The sequence below is a fragment of the Struthio camelus genome, chromosome 4 (genome assembly GCF_040807025.1).
Source record: "Struthio camelus isolate bStrCam1 chromosome 4, bStrCam1.hap1, whole genome shotgun sequence".
Lineage (NCBI taxonomy): Eukaryota > Metazoa > Chordata > Aves > Struthioniformes > Struthionidae > Struthio > Struthio camelus.
The window spans coordinates 42,359,462-42,377,057 of record NC_090945.1 but is presented as its reverse complement, the minus strand read 5'-3'; the positions used below and the strand labels follow the sequence as shown (position 1 = coordinate 42,377,057).

The 17,596-nt window shown below is 35.8% G+C and overlaps 1 protein-coding gene across 3 annotated transcripts in view; it reads left to right on the top strand.

The window, feature by feature from the left end:
* FSTL5 (follistatin like 5) overlaps window positions 1–17,596 on the top strand; it is a 332,339-nt gene that overhangs the window by 3,618 nt on the left and 311,125 nt on the right. Inside the window, exon 1 of one of the 3 annotated variants that reach the window (XM_009677157.2) lies at window positions 1,126–1,214. The exons of the other annotated variants lie outside the window; for them this stretch is intronic. The gene's annotated coding sequence lies outside the window, so the exon portion shown is untranslated. Of the gene's footprint in view, window positions 1–1,125; window positions 1,215–17,596 lie in introns of those variants that run through there. 3 annotated transcript variants of the gene reach the window in all.

Sequence of the window (17,596 nt, the reverse complement as noted above, 5' to 3'; positions counted from 1 at the left end):
GCTTTTTCTCACACATAGGGAATAGCTGTCAACAAATGAAAAGGTTGGGAACTTGTTTACATAAGATATTATACATATTTAATACAGTGTGCATTTTCTTGCCTTTTGATAGACAGAAAAGACAATGAATGCTCTTTCATGTTAATAAAAGAACAGTAATTTGAAACTTTGTCAAGTTTAATATGCTCTATAATAAAGAGATATTGGGAAGGCTGTGGCTTTAATGAGAGTTGTGGTTTTCCAGCCTCTTTGAAAACAGTATTGCATGCAGCTCCCTTTTATAACTCCGCTAAGATCAGAGATTACACCTACCTGGGTAATGCAGTCCTATCTTCAGGAGCGATCAAACCCACACGCTAACTCTCTTTTGTGCTATTTTCCAAATACTTTTTCTGGATTTTGGGTTAACTGAGTAATCTCTAGTTGCAAGGTCCTTCTTCCTAATATATAGGTTGTGTTCTTTTCCAGCATTTATATTTATTAGAGATGTGTCTTCATTCATTCTGCTTCTATTTTGTCAAAACAGTAAGGATGGGCCAATACAGATATGGAAATTTCTGTACGGTTAGTGTGGCAGAGAGAGTGTGAAACTGTTCCCCATTGGCCAGTATCTCTCATTCCCTGTTTGTCATTGATAGCTCTGTTTGTAGTGCCTGTGTACATTAGCTGAGTGATGTAATGAACTTGGTTCAAATCAGTCAAACTTTTGTGGTGTAGCCAGGCATGATTTCTTACAAAGTAGGTATGGGAACTACTTGAAAATACATATTCCTTATCCATCTTTTAACTTTATTTGGTGGCAATGTTTATGCAGCTATTAACCCTTACTACCCTAGAAATTGTAATAGTACGTCTATTCAGTTACTTGCTCTTTTCAAAATACACTCAGTGAAATTAGTGGTGAATTATTTAGCAGTTTTGCTGATTTGTGCAGGCCCCAAGAAAATAATACCTTCTAAAGAGTTAAATGAGAAGAGTTGGCAATACTTATGCTGATTGCTTGAAGTAGGCTGAAGCTGATTGCTTGAAGTAGGTTGACGTTCATGGTTTATTTGCATTTGAATTAATTGAGATTGGTGTCCAGCAGTGCTTTTCAGAGCAAGCTTCAGAAAGACTTTTTGTATAATAAAGTACTCGAAAATGTTATTTTGAAGATGATGAAGGGTATTTTAAATACTTTTTTTCTTTCCTGAAAGAGTGGAGTTTTTCTTCAAGTAAGGCTTATTGTAGTTCTGAAATATTTTTACAACTGATTATGCATTGTTGTGTGAAAAGCTACTATCATTTTTTAATCAGCATACTAAAAACTTTCTGACGTCATTTTTAGTTTCTTCAGGAAAGAGTTATTAATATGTGCAAAAAGAAATAAAATAATCTTAAAATAGCTCATAGCATTACTGAGATGCACTATAATGCCTTACCAGAAGCGCTCTGTTAAATGATAGGAACTTCAAGATTATTATTTCATGTACTTTAGCTTCTGTTAGGAACCATAACATTTTAAATGCTTTTTGCATTAGAACTTTAAACTGTACATATTTTAAATATAATTACAGAATTTATATTCCTAAATCATCTGTACATCATTATTCTATTAATCACACTCAAATAAGTCATTGATTGATGAAACAAAAATGAGTAGAACATTTTCTTCTTTCATGATGGGTAGTGGAAAGTAAACTCCTTTTTCAAATGTCTTGCAGATTATGATATGCCTCAAAGTAAAGCCTTTCTTTTATATATTTTATTTTATAAACTTTATTTACGGAAACACCGTATAACTGGTACTGCATGTTGTTAATGGGGTAATAAGCTCTTTGTCAACCGTAATTACTGAGAAGGAAGGAAGAAAGAGCTTCTGCATCATTGTGACAGAATCAATGGAAAACTTTACTCATATGCATGGGCAGTCAAAAAAATAAATACAACTTTTGTTTCCAGTCCAAGGTGAAAATAATATCACCAATATTAGAATTGTATAAATAACCCTTTCGCATGATTACTGGATTTGGTGACAGTCGTCTTCTTCCAGTGATAACAAGAAACAGGAGGCTCTTTAAGGAAAGAACAACAAAAATATTGGATGCATGCAAATGCTATGGTATCTAAGAGGATTTCTTTAGGAAAAAAGGCAAATAAAAGGGATCAAGTTAAAAAAAAATTAGAGAATGATATGAATAAGGCTATTCAAATGTAAATGCATTCCAGTTTAGTCATTATCAGTTATATTTAGTAGCAGCAGAGGAAAATTAATAAAAAAAATACTTTTTAAACAAAAATCAAGCATGGAATGAATATTATCATAGACTATAATGTAATAATAGAGTAATTCAGGCTGGAAGGCATTTTAGGAGGTCTCTGGTCCAACTTCCTGCTCAAAGCAGGGTCAGGTACGAGGTCAGCCCAGGCTGCTCAGGGCTTTATCCAGTCAGGTCTTGGAAAACCTCCAAGAACACAGATGGCATGACCAGTCTGGGCAAGCTGTTCCAGTGCTTGAATGTCCTCATGGTGAGAAAGTTATTCCTTATATCCAGTCTAAGCCTGCCCTGTTTCAATTTATGCCTGTTCTCCTTTGCCCTCTTGTCCTTCAGCACTGTGAGGAGCCTGGCTCTGTCTTTTCAGTATCTTCCCTGTAGGCACTGGGGGGTACTCGTGTGTAGAGTAGACACAGTTCTCTAGATGCAATCTAACTCATTGTCTCAAGATGTTGATGAAGATGAGTGCCTACCAGTATTCAAAAAAGTTACAATATGTATGTATATATTAAGACATATATAAATATGACATATATAAATAAGACATATATAAATATATAAACAATTGAAGAAAAGAATTAAAATAGATTTAAAAAAAAGTCCTAACATTAGCAAGAAACTGCATCTATGAATAATATGTACTGTAATTTCCCACAATAGGATTTATGTTTTTCCCAAAAAACATAACACTAAGACCTCTGGTCAACCTATTCCTATTCTTGTTTTGGCTATAGTTCCTGGATGTATTTGTTCTCTGTATGAACTCTAGATGAGAGTGCACCAAGTAAAACTCTACATAATTTTTAAGATTTTATTCTCTACTTGGAAAAGTTACAAAAATCTAAGTTTATGTAAGTTTTATTTTAGCAAATCATCTTTGGTGCCATCATTATTATTGGTTATGCACGATTTGAACACATTTAATGTGTGAACAATAAAGACCAGTAGCTGCTTTTTGAGAATAAATTCGATTTTAGTATAACAGAAAGCTAAATATTCACGTGGCCAAAAGACCGACTCATAATTTTTTTTAGAGTTGCAGCAATCTAACTTTCTAGTAGACAACAAGGAAAGAAAAGAGCCTGTTGTACATGGATATGAGATACACTGTGTTCCTTTTGAAAATACCCACTTTTTCCTTTCGGGAGAAAGAATTATTCAGACTAATTTTAGTGTTTTTTTTGTCACTTCAACATCACCTACTTCTAGCAGTGTCTAAATTGTTCCCTTCTAAGGGCCTGGTTTGAGTCCTAAGTCAACAAAAAATAGAAATATGTTATGCCTTTGAAATATGTTAGGTTTGTATAAGATCTAGGTGGCTCTTCACTTTTTATGAAAGTTGATAGATTGTTGAACCTGAATAATAAAATCTGAGCCCAAGTATCTTTTGTAAAGGCAGATTTTCTCAGTGTTGTCAAAGTATTCCTCAGGTCTGAGAGGGAAAGGCTCAGAAAGTGCTCAGAAAAATAGTGCTGTCTCCAAACATTTGCTGGCTGAGCTCCACAGTATTCGTAAGAGTGCAAATTTGATATTAAAATGAAATAGTTTATTTTAGCAGTGAATCCTCATTTTATCTTCACTCTTGTTCAAGATGGGAGCAGGAGTCCTGTTCGTCATCAGTTTTAGCAGTGGAAAGACCACAGAGAAGGAGGGGAAGGCTTGTCCTGACAGTATTTTTGGCTTGTCCTTGCAAAATGGAATAAAATTCCATGGGTTCTCCCTCTCTTTGCAGCCACAAAACTTAGCCATAATCTCAACTGTAGCTGAGAAATCAATGCCTTCAATTTAGAGTGCTGATTTTCAAGATGAAATACTTTTCATCTCATTGCTGGTCTCCCATGTTATCAAGTCCATTGATGGAGATAATTCTGATCTAGAATAAACCACAAGACACATGACACTATTGTTTGAAGACTGATCATATTTTGTATGTATTTCTCATGCCTTTTAAGAAGAATGAACTTCAGCTACTATAGTGGAGATTTAAAATATTGATTTTAAATTTGTTGGTCTACCAACATACATGTTATGCTTCTGTCTTCCACTTATATTACCTTCACGTTCTTAGGTAATTCAGCAATAATTAGGATAATAGTAATATTTAAAAATGAAAATGACATTCCTATCTTAGTTGTTATGAATTTTGCTCCAGGCTTATTTTTGATAAAAAGTAATATTCTGTAAAAAGTGTTCTACTTATTGGTGCATGAGGTGATTTGCTTGGGATACGGAAAGAAAGAAAGGAATAACAACACTCCTGAGGTTCAACTTCGATATTATCTTAGTATTCTTTGAAGTGGAAACAGTTTTTCAAGTGAATTTAAACTGTGTTGCTTAGGTATAATTGCATTTTAGTCTACTGTCTAATAACAGGCTGATTTTCTTCTTTATGCTTAGTGAATTATTGTCACAAAAATATTTGAACAATCTGCATTTGTATATTCTTGTTGCATTCAGCAGGGTGAGTTGGATACACCTCAGGATTTTCATTTGAAGCAGAGTGTTTCAGGCATCAGAACTTAGAATGGGTGCCCCCTGTAGACCGGGAATCTTAATATTTTGGTATATTTGTGTCCTTTATATCTTTTCAGTGTGACTGTCACGTTCATGTACTGCTCTAGGCTCTCAATATTTTTTTCCATGCATAAGGAAACTTTTCAAAGGGACTGAGTGCTTGCCTTTGTTTATGCCAGATATATTTTTCACCACATATATTTTTCATATATAAAGTCAATAAAGCTAAACTGAAGATTTGATTTATATTTCCAAAGTCTGTGAAATGAACATTGAAAATAACAACCCCCCCACTCTCCATGTTATCATAATTTCCTACATAGCAAAGCTCTCATATTAATATAATGATATAAAATACAATTATTTCTGATATAATTCAGAATTTGATGACTGTAATGAGTTAAAAAGTGCATTTATTTAGTTTTATTCGCTACATCTGGCTCCTTCAAGAACTTTGTGAAATAATATGGATACCAATTTTGGTTTTATTGTTCTCTGCTTTCCTTGGGAGAGACAAAATGACCAAAATGCATGAGTTAGTCTTGTATTTTTAATAAAATGGGTATTTGTTCCTGGAGTTATCACATAAGTGCTGAAAGCAAGCTGAAAAATCTGATTGTGAAGTTCTTGATGGTTAAAATGTAAGCTGAGGAATCATATATCTTTATTTTCTTCCAAAAAAGAACTTGAACAATAGATTGTATGCATGCCTAGAAATGAAATGCCTTCAGATTCTAAAAATCTGTGTAATTTAGATATTAAACTGGGGTTCTTGCAAAAAGAGTTTCAATGCCTTATATATCAAGTGCCTCAGAAATCACTGATAGGCTTTCTACAAGTTTCTAAGTGAAGGCTCGCTTTAAACTTCCCATACACCTGAGATTCTTAAGGGCTCAGGTTATCATTTTGATTTTCAACATCAATTTTCCTATCACAACCTGCAGCAGAAGGATGCTGCAGCACATTGCTTTGTGTCCTTTAACACAGGATACAATTATTATCCTTGTAAAACTCAGTTAGGTGCTTTTAAGAAAGGAAAAGACTTAGTACCTTTTTAGTTTCTTCAACATTGGTTAGCCATTTCCTACTTGACCTGGATTTTTGAGGTGACCTGCGATAAGGTGTATTGATCTACAAGCCATGGGTAATTAGGGACAGGAAGAAGGAACACCATTTCCTGAAAAGAATTATTGCTATTACTCTTGTCAGGGAGTAGTTAGGAACAAGCAGCTCCTCAGGGTATTGGTGGTTTTGCATGTAGAATAGGTTTGTAAGCAACAATCATTATGAAATTTTCATTGCTTTTGACTAGTCTCTGAGGGATCAGTTCTGTCACAATCTTGTAGTTATTGCATCTCAATTGTTTATGTGAGGTAGATGTAATGTTGGCCCTACACATAACTTTCCTTTTTATTTCTGGCATTTATGTCCACCACTAATCATGCACCTCTGTTTTTCTGTTTTACATTATTATTTTTCCTCCTTTTGCTAGTCGTCTATTTCTCAAATGCCCTCTTCCTGGAGAAGCTGGATCATTTTTTGGTTTTAAGGATTCTGTGTTTAATTACTGCTCGGTTTATAACATGTGGCTCTTGTAGGCTCTTACGGAGTGCACAGTGTTTTGCAAACTGTAAAAATTCACAAGTTAAAGCTCTTGCTCTGACTGACTTAAATTGTGGCATAGTCAATTCAAAGAAATAAAGGTGTTACAGAATAAAGTCAAACTCCTTTCAGTCAACACTGAAAGCCAAAAGGTGAATGAGTAGGCAATGTGCAGTGAAGGTTAAGTTACTTTACAAGGATGAGTGATGAAAATAAAGCTTCAGAACTGAAGTTTCCCAGTTATGTCTAAGCAAATAAAGTATTTAGGCAAATATAGTCAATCTGAGATTTTGAATAAGCATAAGTGGGGAGCAACAATCCAGAAAAAGGCTCTTTTCAGCGAACTGTTTGTAGAATTTTATGCTACTTGAAATCCAGCCAGAAAAAAAAAATGGTATTAGCACTGTGTAAAAATTTGATATCTCTGAGTTTTCAAACATATGTCTCTTAAGCAAGTATCCTTTAAGAAGATTTACCCATAAATTTCTAATTCAGTAAATCAGTAAATTTCTGAGCCAGTCGTGGCTCTCAAGAATATTTGCCCAATAAAGCCAGTGGAAACAGAAAATAAAGAATAAAAGGTTCAAACTGTTACTCCAAATGCTAGACAAATGCTTTCTAGGAGCTGAAAAGTAAGAATTCTCCCACTCCTTTTGGCTTTTGTTAGTATGCATCCATACACAGAGGAAGCCACATAACTGCGCACAAATAAAGGGTCAGAATTTGGCAGAACTGGGATTAAAGACAAGAGTAGAAAATTAAAATAAAAATCAAGCAATTGTACACATAAATTAACAGAAACTGTTGCATGTGCTTTTTAATAACCTAAGGAAAACCACAATTATGGATGGAGAAACGCTTGCTTCTTTCACTTCATGTTAAGGAACAGTGCTATTTTTCTCTTCAGCAGGAATTAAATTTTAGTAAAATTCTTATACAGCGCACAGAAGCCTTTGGCAAATCTCACTGGAAAAACTGTTCTTGTTTGCTGGATATCACAGCATTTGCTGAGAGAGAAAATTTTTGTTACAATAATCCTAAAACAAAAGAACATAACTGATGACCCCCCAAAAGGGAACAATAATGCTGAAGAAGTAACTATTTCCTTTGAAGTCAAAAAGGAAGGAAGTCCACAGTATCTACAGTTGTGACATTGTGGCTACTTTTTTCTTCTCACTTTCAAATGGAAAATAAATTTTGGAATTACTTAGCGGAGTGGGGGCAGAAATAGCTTTACTGTGTTCCCAGACTAACTGGAAACTGGTGTGGTTACATCTGCATTAATATTATCATAGCAGGTTTACATCAGTGAAAAAAATGAGATTAAAGCAGACCCTATATGTGCAGCTACGGACTAAAATTATTAAAAGAACACTTCTATATGGAAGATTATATCATAGTTTAAAAATTTGCTTCCTTGCATGCATGTTATTTCTGGTAATATGCAGGAAATATTATGAAATCGGAGTCAATGGGCAACTCTGACAATAGAAGAATATTACTAGTAAAAATCTGTATTGCTAAGGAAAGCTCCTAAATTACTGGATGCTCACAAATGGCTGTTATGACCCACAACGTCAGTCTTAACTTTTTCTTTGTTATGTAACACAATTACAAAAAAATGGAATACTGCATTAGAAAGGATGTTTACAACTTCACGCTAATTAAGCTGTGAATCTCCCATGGTGAAAAGAAAACTTTGTGGAAGAAGTCTGCAGGATTAAAATGTATTACTTCAGTTTAGATAATTCAGAGTCCCATAAGAAGAGTCTTTTCGGTGCTCTGAAATTCAGGGTCAGTTTATAATTACAAGAATGTGAGATGCCATAATCAGCATTTCAGTCATCTTTTAAACAGAGAGAATTTTTTAAAGTTTATTATGCTTACTTTGACATAACAGGGGTAATAAAGCAGTGAATCAGAGAGTATGTGATATATTTTTAAACCATAGCTAAATAGACAAGTCCTTATCGGACTCAGATATTTATCAGAAAAGATAAAAGTATCAGAATATATTAATTCATTATTTTGCAGGCAGACACGAAATGGAATTAGCAGAATGATTTAAACAATCTTAGTCTATTTGAAAGGAAGATGCTCTTCCAACATTGTCTGAAGATATTGAGAAAGTAGGTAGCATGCACAAAACTATGCAAATAATATGACTTAACTGTTTTACTTAAACACCAATTTAGGCATCCTTTGGTTTGTCCAGACCTAAAGCTGAAATTAAAGCTTTAGCATTAAAATGCTAAGAAATATCAAGGCATATGCACTGAAATTAGGATTAGAAAATATTACAGAAGCTTTCATAAAACAAAGATTTCCATGATTTTAAGACTGAATAAAGGCATGACACTATTATTCTGTAACAAAAAGTGAATTTCTAGGGGGTATATATTGATCTGCTTTGGGACCACTGCTGTGCCTGCCTACCAGTTATACCCCTTACTCTGTTTTTCCTTTCCATCTGTCGAACGATGGTGCTCATATGAGTGGGTACTGAGGTCAAGCAGGGAAATAGTGTGGCCAAAAATGAATCCTCCTCTGCACAACCCTCCTTCTCAACTAGTTTTCAACTGGGCTAGTTTCCTGGGACAGTTTATATCGCCTATTTATCATGTTCGAAGATCAGCTTAAACTCTTATGGAACTGTAACGAAAATTAACAAATCAGCTTTCTTCAAAATTATGCAGTGCAGATTTAAATTAGTGCATTGCTGTAGACATATAGTAAACTATAAAAATAATTGTCCACGATTAAATATGAGCAGAACAGCACAGTCCTCTTACTTCAGTAACTGAGCTGCATGTAACAACTTTTTTGTTTTCCTCCTCCAAGGGACATAGTTTTAAGATTTCTTGTCAGGCCTTACGGTGGGATAATTTGTCCCTACAGTATGTATTCAACTGGGTGATGATAGCCTTATGGGAATGCTTTTCTAGAAAGAGATTGCTGGAGAGCGAACACTGTTATAGCTACATTTATCCTCCCAGGCACACTTCTGATATCCCACTAAGTTAAAAAAAGGAGCTGGAAAGGGCTGGTTTGCTTAGCTCTGTACAAAACAGTTCTGGAGGTTTTATATCCCCTTTCTAGATTTGCATCTCCCTTGGGCTTTTAGAGTAGCCAAAACTGGGGCAGAATGTATACCTGAATCCAACCTTTTATCTTTCATGGGTGGTGTTTGAAGAAGTGAAATAACTTTGGACACAAGGGATAATTTTGGATTCTTTGAATTAATAACCCTCTTCTTTTTTTGTAATATATATTGCATATTATAGTATTGCATACTCTGTATTGTGCAGAACTCAGAGGCTGTATTATTACTATGGGTATATGAAGCAGTATGTAGCTGTACCTCTCCAGAGTGGAACTTATGCCTTCAGTCAGGGCTGGCTGTAAGTATAGGAGGCTGCCAAAGCAGAGGACCATTGGGTGAGAACAGCAGTGGCTCTACTCCTGCTTTGTTTCCAAGTGCTTGCCTGGAAATTGCAAGCATTAACTGCAGTACCAATGTTGAGAGCTGGCAATCCTTTATTAAGGGAGAAGTTAGGGAATGTGAGCACTATGTACTGCTCTGAAAGGATATCTCTTCTCCTTCCCCGTATCACCCGTGTTGCCTGAGCTCCTGTCCCTCTAGCAACAGCAGGAGCAGCAAACCGGCTTGCTTGATACCTTCCTCTGTGTTTACTGCCTTTTTTCTTTCTGGGGCACTCTCCTCTTCTTTCCCCTGGAAGTTTCTATTACCAAAGGAATGACTCAGTCTCAGGCTTTCATTCTTGCACAAAGCAAAGACGGAGAAAGCTTGGCCTAGGTTTGCTGAATCAGCTATGATTCAGGATGATCTGTGTGGTGCCTTGCCCTGGAGGACAGAAAACATCATCCCTTCTCTTCATGAAACATTTTTCCCTCTATCTATAAGCAGAGTAGTACTGCTTTTCCACCATGGGCCAAACACAATATGAGCATGATTAATTAAAAGACAAAAAAGAGTTTTTTTTTCTCATCTGAAGAGCCTCCGCTGAGGCTCTTTTCTCTTCTGAGTAGACACATAAGATCTACAAAAATCTGTATGTAATAGTTCTCAGATTGTATCAGGCGTTGCTGAACAAGCATGACCACCTTTTCTGTGTGCATATATGTAGTCTCCTGCAAAATAATTAAAAAAAAAACTTTTCTTTTTCTGTTTTGTTTTATCTTCTCTTTTGGTTAAGCAGTGATGGTTTGCAAAAATCTGGTTTAGACAGCAAGAAAAGTTTTGAATTGTTGTGTGGTAGACGTTCCCAAACCTCAAAAATACTGTACAAAAGCAGGAGAAGCTTTCAAGTCTGACTGTGTAGGGAGGCTTACCTGAGTCAGCACTGAGGATGCATTCATGCTAGCAATAACTGATTCATCAATAAATGGCCTGTGTGTAGTTTGAGTAAGCTGCTGTACTTGGACATTTGCCACCAATTATCTGATCAGCATTTGTGGCTGATAAGGAGGAACAAGCTGCAGAGTTCATCAGCGTCTCCTGGCTCCCTAGCCTGCATTCCTACGCCTCACATAGGTGTCTTAGGCAATCCCAAAATATGAGTGGTGTCAGAGTAGAATGAAAAAGGGAGTATGTGCTTAAGCCTTAGGGAAGTAAGGAGGTTATGCTTGAAGCTGTTGTTTCAGAGGGATCGATTTACGTGAGAGGAGGAATGAGATCCTCTTGCCTGTCTACACAGTACATACTGGAGTGACTGCTGAAGGTCAATACCTAAGACACCTGAGTTTGGAACTCTTGTAGAAATGTACTTTTTATGGGAAGAGGCTATTCCTAGTGTTTTCTGGCATTGTATATGGTCAAGCCTTAGTTATGGTCAATTTTATAACATAATTTTTGCTATATTTTCCCGATATAAATAGAAATGAAGACACTTGCTTTTTGCCTTTCCAAAAGAAAAACATAAAGGTTAACATTTTTTTCTTAGTTCAACAGCTGAATGCAACAACTACTTGTTGTTAATATATGTAAATCCACAAACGTGAAGGAGAGACCAAATTCATTCCTTTTGCAGCTCTTTAATTTTTGTTTTGTAATATCCTCAGTCTATTCTTAGAAATGACAATTTTTTTAGCTATGAAGTATTCAAAAACTTATTTTACAATCCATTTTAGATACAAGCTCATCAGGACATTTTGAGGTTTATGTTTTACTGTCAGCTTTCCAACATTCATTTGGAAGGCTTCTATCTAATAGATATATTAAGGCACTATAAAATCATACTCAATAAAACCCTTTAAAATGGAACAAGGCAATTAAAACGTAGTAGTAGGGCATGAAGATTCTGATCCTAAGAAATGGGATTCAGGGCATAATGCATTATTTTATGAGAAATATCTCTGCGAAATTTAAAGGAGACTATAGTAGTTCAATAGAATATTAATATGTACTATAATGTTGCATTAGGTTTCTATCAATAGTAGAACATAAATGATCAAGTTAGTTCTCACAGTTAAAAAAAAAAAAAAAGCAACACATTTTTCATTAGGCATGACAGTCCAGGGGTAGATAAGGCTTGGTATTTTTTTTTCCTTTAAAACCTCAAAATTACTATGTTTGCTTCATATTATGCTCAATCTATTCATTTCATTTTGCATTGGAGAGCAGGGCCTATTCATTTATACTTTAATGTCCAAATGAAACAGCAAGTCTAGCAGACATCAGAGATTCATTTCAAACTGAGGTCAAAGATGTATCTTCAAACTTGTTCCTACACTATTCCCAAAGAATGCAGCTAAGCTGACAGGTTCTGGACGCTTCCTCAACTGACATCTAAGAAAGCTCTTGAATACATCACATTGCACTAGCGACTGAGCCAGCTTTATGACTGACAGAACAAGTGCAATTTTCTGTACTTCCTTTCTGACTATGCTGTATTCAGGCTCATCAAGAAAGTTGACCTTTGTGGCGGTAAAGACACAGAGACAAGTCATTGCAAAGCAGGAAAGAAGAGGGGAAAAAACTCTACAGCAGCTAAATAAGAAAAAGACATTGTAACTATTTTAGCTATTAAAGTACAGAACACTGTCAAATATTTATAAACTTCTACAGATATATATGATTAGATGCATATTTTTTTGAAGACAAATGAGCAACTTTGGATTTCATTCATTTTAGTTAATGAAGTTTATTTCTGAGTTTCATTTCCTTCCTTGTGACACTTCATTATCACTAAGTCCTACAAATGGGATAAAATTCTGGAGCTAACATATTACTTGTAGATTTTAGGACTATTTTGAATTAGGTCAGGATTTCATCTGTAGCTGATTTAATTACGTTAATGAGGGCACTGGGGGAGAGTGCTGTGGGGCAAACATATTTTTGGTTCAATCCTGATAAGGACAGACTGCCCTCAGCTACAAAAAAGTCATTGTTTATTGAAATAGCTGCAAGAATTGTCAGTTGTATCAGTTAATCATCGAGTTGTAGCTTGATCCAATGATACTCAAATCTCTGTGCATCTCCATTTTCTGCAATTTGATGATGACATCATATTTCCTATCAGTCTTTGTGCTGTTGTGTATAGTCCCCTCCATCATACCAGATGCACCCATATCCTGGTGAGAGTGAAAACCCTCAGAACGTCTTCTTGTCCTGAAAAGCAGTCTTGTCACCAACAATGAGAAGTCAAAAACATTAGGAAAGAAGGAAGCATTTACTGAAGACAATGTCTTTTTAACCTAGTACACTCCTGCTGTGTTATTTGCTCATCTGTGTTTAAGGGAGCGGGGAACTCAGTCTTTCCCTGTCTGTTCTCTGTCGTATGTCCCATAGCTAACTTTCCATGCTATGAAGGTTGCTGAAATACTACTTCCCCTGCCCAAAACTTCCCAACTTCTCTCTTTACAGTTCTTTCCTCTACCATCTAGTTTTCTCTTTTAGTTGTTTATAATTTTTCACTCCTTCAAACCCTGTTAGAGATGAGAAAAACCTGCCTGTTCCAATCATAGCCACTTCCATACTGGCCTTCAGCCACAGTCTCAAGGTGGAGATTGCCTGAATCAGCTGAGATCTCAAAAAACAGCTGAGTTGTTGAACAAAACGTTTTCGCTGGATTACATAGACAGTACTTGACTCTATTGTCTAAGGCATTTCAGTACAGTGAGTTTCGTAGAACAAGAGGGATAACTTCATAATATTAACTAGAATACTTACATTCTCTAAATTATTATGGTACTTTGCATTAATGGTAGGCATATATGCTGGTTTAGTGTTCATTCAAGGAGTCCATTAATACCAAGGCTTCACTGTTTTTGTTGGTAATTAAGGTTTTACCAAAGAGTAAAATTTCCTTGAATAACAAGAGAGCGATGTAAGGGTGGTAAACTTGTATATTATAGCAAATACTGAGGAATCTTATTGTTTAACTTATCAGCTTATCTGTTTAAAAAAATGCTCTTCTATGTTGAATGCCCATTTTGCCTTCTCCAGGACTACATATTTGCTCAAAAATAAACTTAACTAATAAGCTAGGGAAGTGTCAACAGCTATTTTTGTTTCTTTTTATTTACAATTAATGTTTATAGTGAGTAATTTAATTAAAAAATGAAATAAAAAACTCGAAAAATAAAATGTTTGATATGTATTCCAACATGCCCAGAACCCACAGTTACAAAGTAGTATGTCAGATGTTACTTGAATCTTAGCTTATGTGATGAATGAAAACAAAAATTGAAAATAAATTTTGTAAAATATTAACTGCATAAGAATGCTTGACTGAGTTTTAAGGTGGCAGATTTTATACTTCTGATTTTATAATATAAAGCGATTGAATTCTCTCTCACCAGTTCAGAGGTTGCCGTGATGTTAAACATTAATCCTCCAGGATATTGAAGAACCAACTATAACAAGTTTACTTAACTAGGGAAGAAGGAGACTGCCTAGCTGACAGTATGACTTCCACAAACTAGCACTTGTTATAATTATATATCAGTGATGGTAAACAAACCGTTTCCTGAGAATGATCTTTTTGAAGCCTTAGGAAAAAATTAGATCAACAGGCACAACTCAATTCTATCAAAAAAAGCTCCTCCGAGACACGTGAAATACACTACCTTTATTATGTTCTGCTTCCTGTGATATTAAAGAAATTGTGAGATTGCAGTTGTGAGATTGTGTGAAGACCAAGATGAGAAATGCCTAAGTTTTCTATTTCTCATTTCATTGTAAGTCATTTAAATCTGGGTCACCATACTAAGCAATCTGGTGTCATCCTTTAAATAAAAAAAAATACTTTAAAATGATAATATTAAATCAGAACATGAAATTAGCAGCCAAGATTTCATTTAAGAAAAGGAAGCTTCTTGTTTTGTTCACAGTGTTCATGTTGCTGCGTACCATCATGGGTAACATCCTATTCTAACCGTAATCAGTCAACCCAAGTCTATGTTGCTGTTCAGTCAGTCCCAAGGATGTTCTGAAGAGAAGTGCCCCTGCTGCAGCCATGTTTTTGGGGCCTTTCAGAAGTTGCCCAGGCGCACACACGCAGCATGGTTCTGGGTTCATGGCATTTGCCTATGAGCCTTTATGCCAAGCAAAGCTCTTCCAGAATGTGCCCAGCCCTGGACTGATAAGTGTCACATCACTGCCCTGACACTGAAATGATGCCTTTGGGGATACATTTCAGAGCCATCTGACGTGTTTCTAATGTTTACACAAGTCCCAATGGTAGGACAGGAACAAGGAGTGAAAGGATCTATATTCCACCTCCTGCTGTGCAGCATGATAGATTTGCAATTTAAACCAGGAAAAATTGATGGGGAGATGGACAGGAGTCAGCAGAAGGCAGGATGTTCATCCAACACGGTAAATGTTTTACATGAGATTAAAAAAAGAGAAAGTTTTCTCTGCTTGTGTATTCCAGCACATGAGCTGTCACTGTCAACAGCATTTCTGGCTGTTCGTAAATTGCTGTGCCAGCCTTTTTTAGTGAGTGAAAGATGAGAGGCTGTGCCTGAGTGGTCAGTGGCTGTAGCCGCATAAGGTAGCTGCTGAGAGACAAAACAGATAGATTGGTACGCAGATGCACGAGCTGTTGGCTGCCATGGCACCACTGTGTTTTAGTGTTGCAAGCCCTAAGCCTGCTGTAAGTACTGCAGGTCACCTAACAACTGCGTTTCAGAGTACGGATGCTGCTTCTGGAGGCGAGTCGCAGGGTGGCAGTTTGGGGTGTGCTGTGCCTGAAAGCTGGCAGCAAGACCTGAGGGTGGCAGCTGCTGCTGCGACTTTCCACAGTATGATCAGCTTTCTGCATAGCGTTTTAAGGAGAGGACAAACTTCGTAGAGGTAGATTACGCTTGTGTTCATAGAGAAGATCTGATACAGTGATTGCTTTGTAATAACCCAGATGTTGGTGTAAGAGCTTGGCCCGCCTAGGGAGAAGATTCCCTGTTTGTGGTGAAGTTTGTGAGGAAGCACACAGCGCGTGAAGGTGTGGAAGCACTGCTGTGTGATAAAGCGGAGGGATTCTGCCTCAAGGCAGGCTAATAGGAGCAGCCATAGCTTTGGCTAAAACTGCTGCTACTTCTTCAAAGTTAATGTAATATAACACTATCATTTATATATAAATTATCTTATTTGCACATGCTTTTCTGCTGTGTAACCATACCTGTAAGCGAAAGCATATGTAAGAAAGGATAGCTCTGTGTTCTTTCCTGACAGGTATTTGTATCCATCAAAATATATAATGAAGTGCTCAAAGTCACAGGAAATGAAGCATGGTTTATATTTATTACCGTAGCTGTATTACTTAAGCTCTTTGCCTGATCCATACAAAATAGACAATTAATTACATTCTATTTTTTCAGATTAATAATATGTGTAAGACAGAGATCGACATGTCCTAAGGGTATACAGTACTACTCCTTGACATCTTGAAAATGACCTTTTAAATAAGGTCAGGCTAATATCTGGTGTGTCCTCTCTCTTAAAAATTGAACAAGGAACACAGTGATCTAGCCAGTACTTAAAATTTCATTTTTTTACACTTTGTAAATACATTAAGTTGATTAAAACAGTTTATTTGGAGAGAATGGTTACATTTTTCAATTAATTCTTTCTCTATTCTTAGTGCCACACATCCTGGCTAGTAACCTTTCAGTAGCACAGCACAGTTGTATAATAGGTGTGTGATTTCTGAAGCAATTTCTTTTAAAGTGGAAAAATCCTTAATTTTAAGTATATGCACATCTTTAAATAGAGCATTCTAATATGTTTTCATCATCATATAATCTCTGGTTAAGTCAGCTTTCATTAATTAGATCTTTTATACATAGTGTATATGTATACACTATTTATTGCATTGGTACTGGCTGTATGTAATGTTATTTTTAAATCTTCCCTATTTATGAAGATTACAGCACTGGGAGATATAAAATAGTACTTAGTATATGTCTACTTAACTCTCATTACTTCTAGTCCAGCAATTCCAAATCAGACACAGAACCATGGGGCTAGGAAGATTTAGAAAGCATAATAAACCTTGAGAGGAAGTACTCACCATGGTATTCTAGAATACATCAATCACAATTAGGTATTCATAAGGGCAGTGTAGTAACTGGGATTTAGTTCATTTTCTACAAAATATTGAATCATGTACAGAGAGGTGAAAAGCATTAGCAGGAGAGAGAAGAAGGGAGAAGATTCACATTGCTTTTCCTCAAGAAGCAAAAGAAATTTTCTGCCACTCAGGGTGAGCAGCTCATCAACAGGATAAATTATCTGTGCCAATTCTGTGAACTTCACAGGTAGTTTTCTTTGTTTTCCGTTTTTTGTATTTTTTTTAAATGACTAAGAACTATTTAACTGAAATACTACTTTTGACACATCCTTTTTTTGGTAATAAAAATAGATAAGCTATATTTTTTCCTCCTCTGAATGACGGAAACGGTTATTCTCAAAGCAGTTATCACCTTTCTATTGTGCATAATAGCATTAGTTTACAGATAAATAGTTTAAAGATGCATCAGACACAGATATCATAAATATCTGTAATTTGTGCATATGCAAATAGAAGATAATGTACAACTTCCACTATGCAGCAGTTTAAGGTGCCTAGGAACTCTTTGCTTACAAACGAATGTACATTGAACTCACTAGTGGTGAATAAAGTTCAAAGAGGTTGGATATTCAATTTATGTAAGACCATCTACCTCAGAATTTCAATGTGTTTGAATCCTATCCCAGTTAT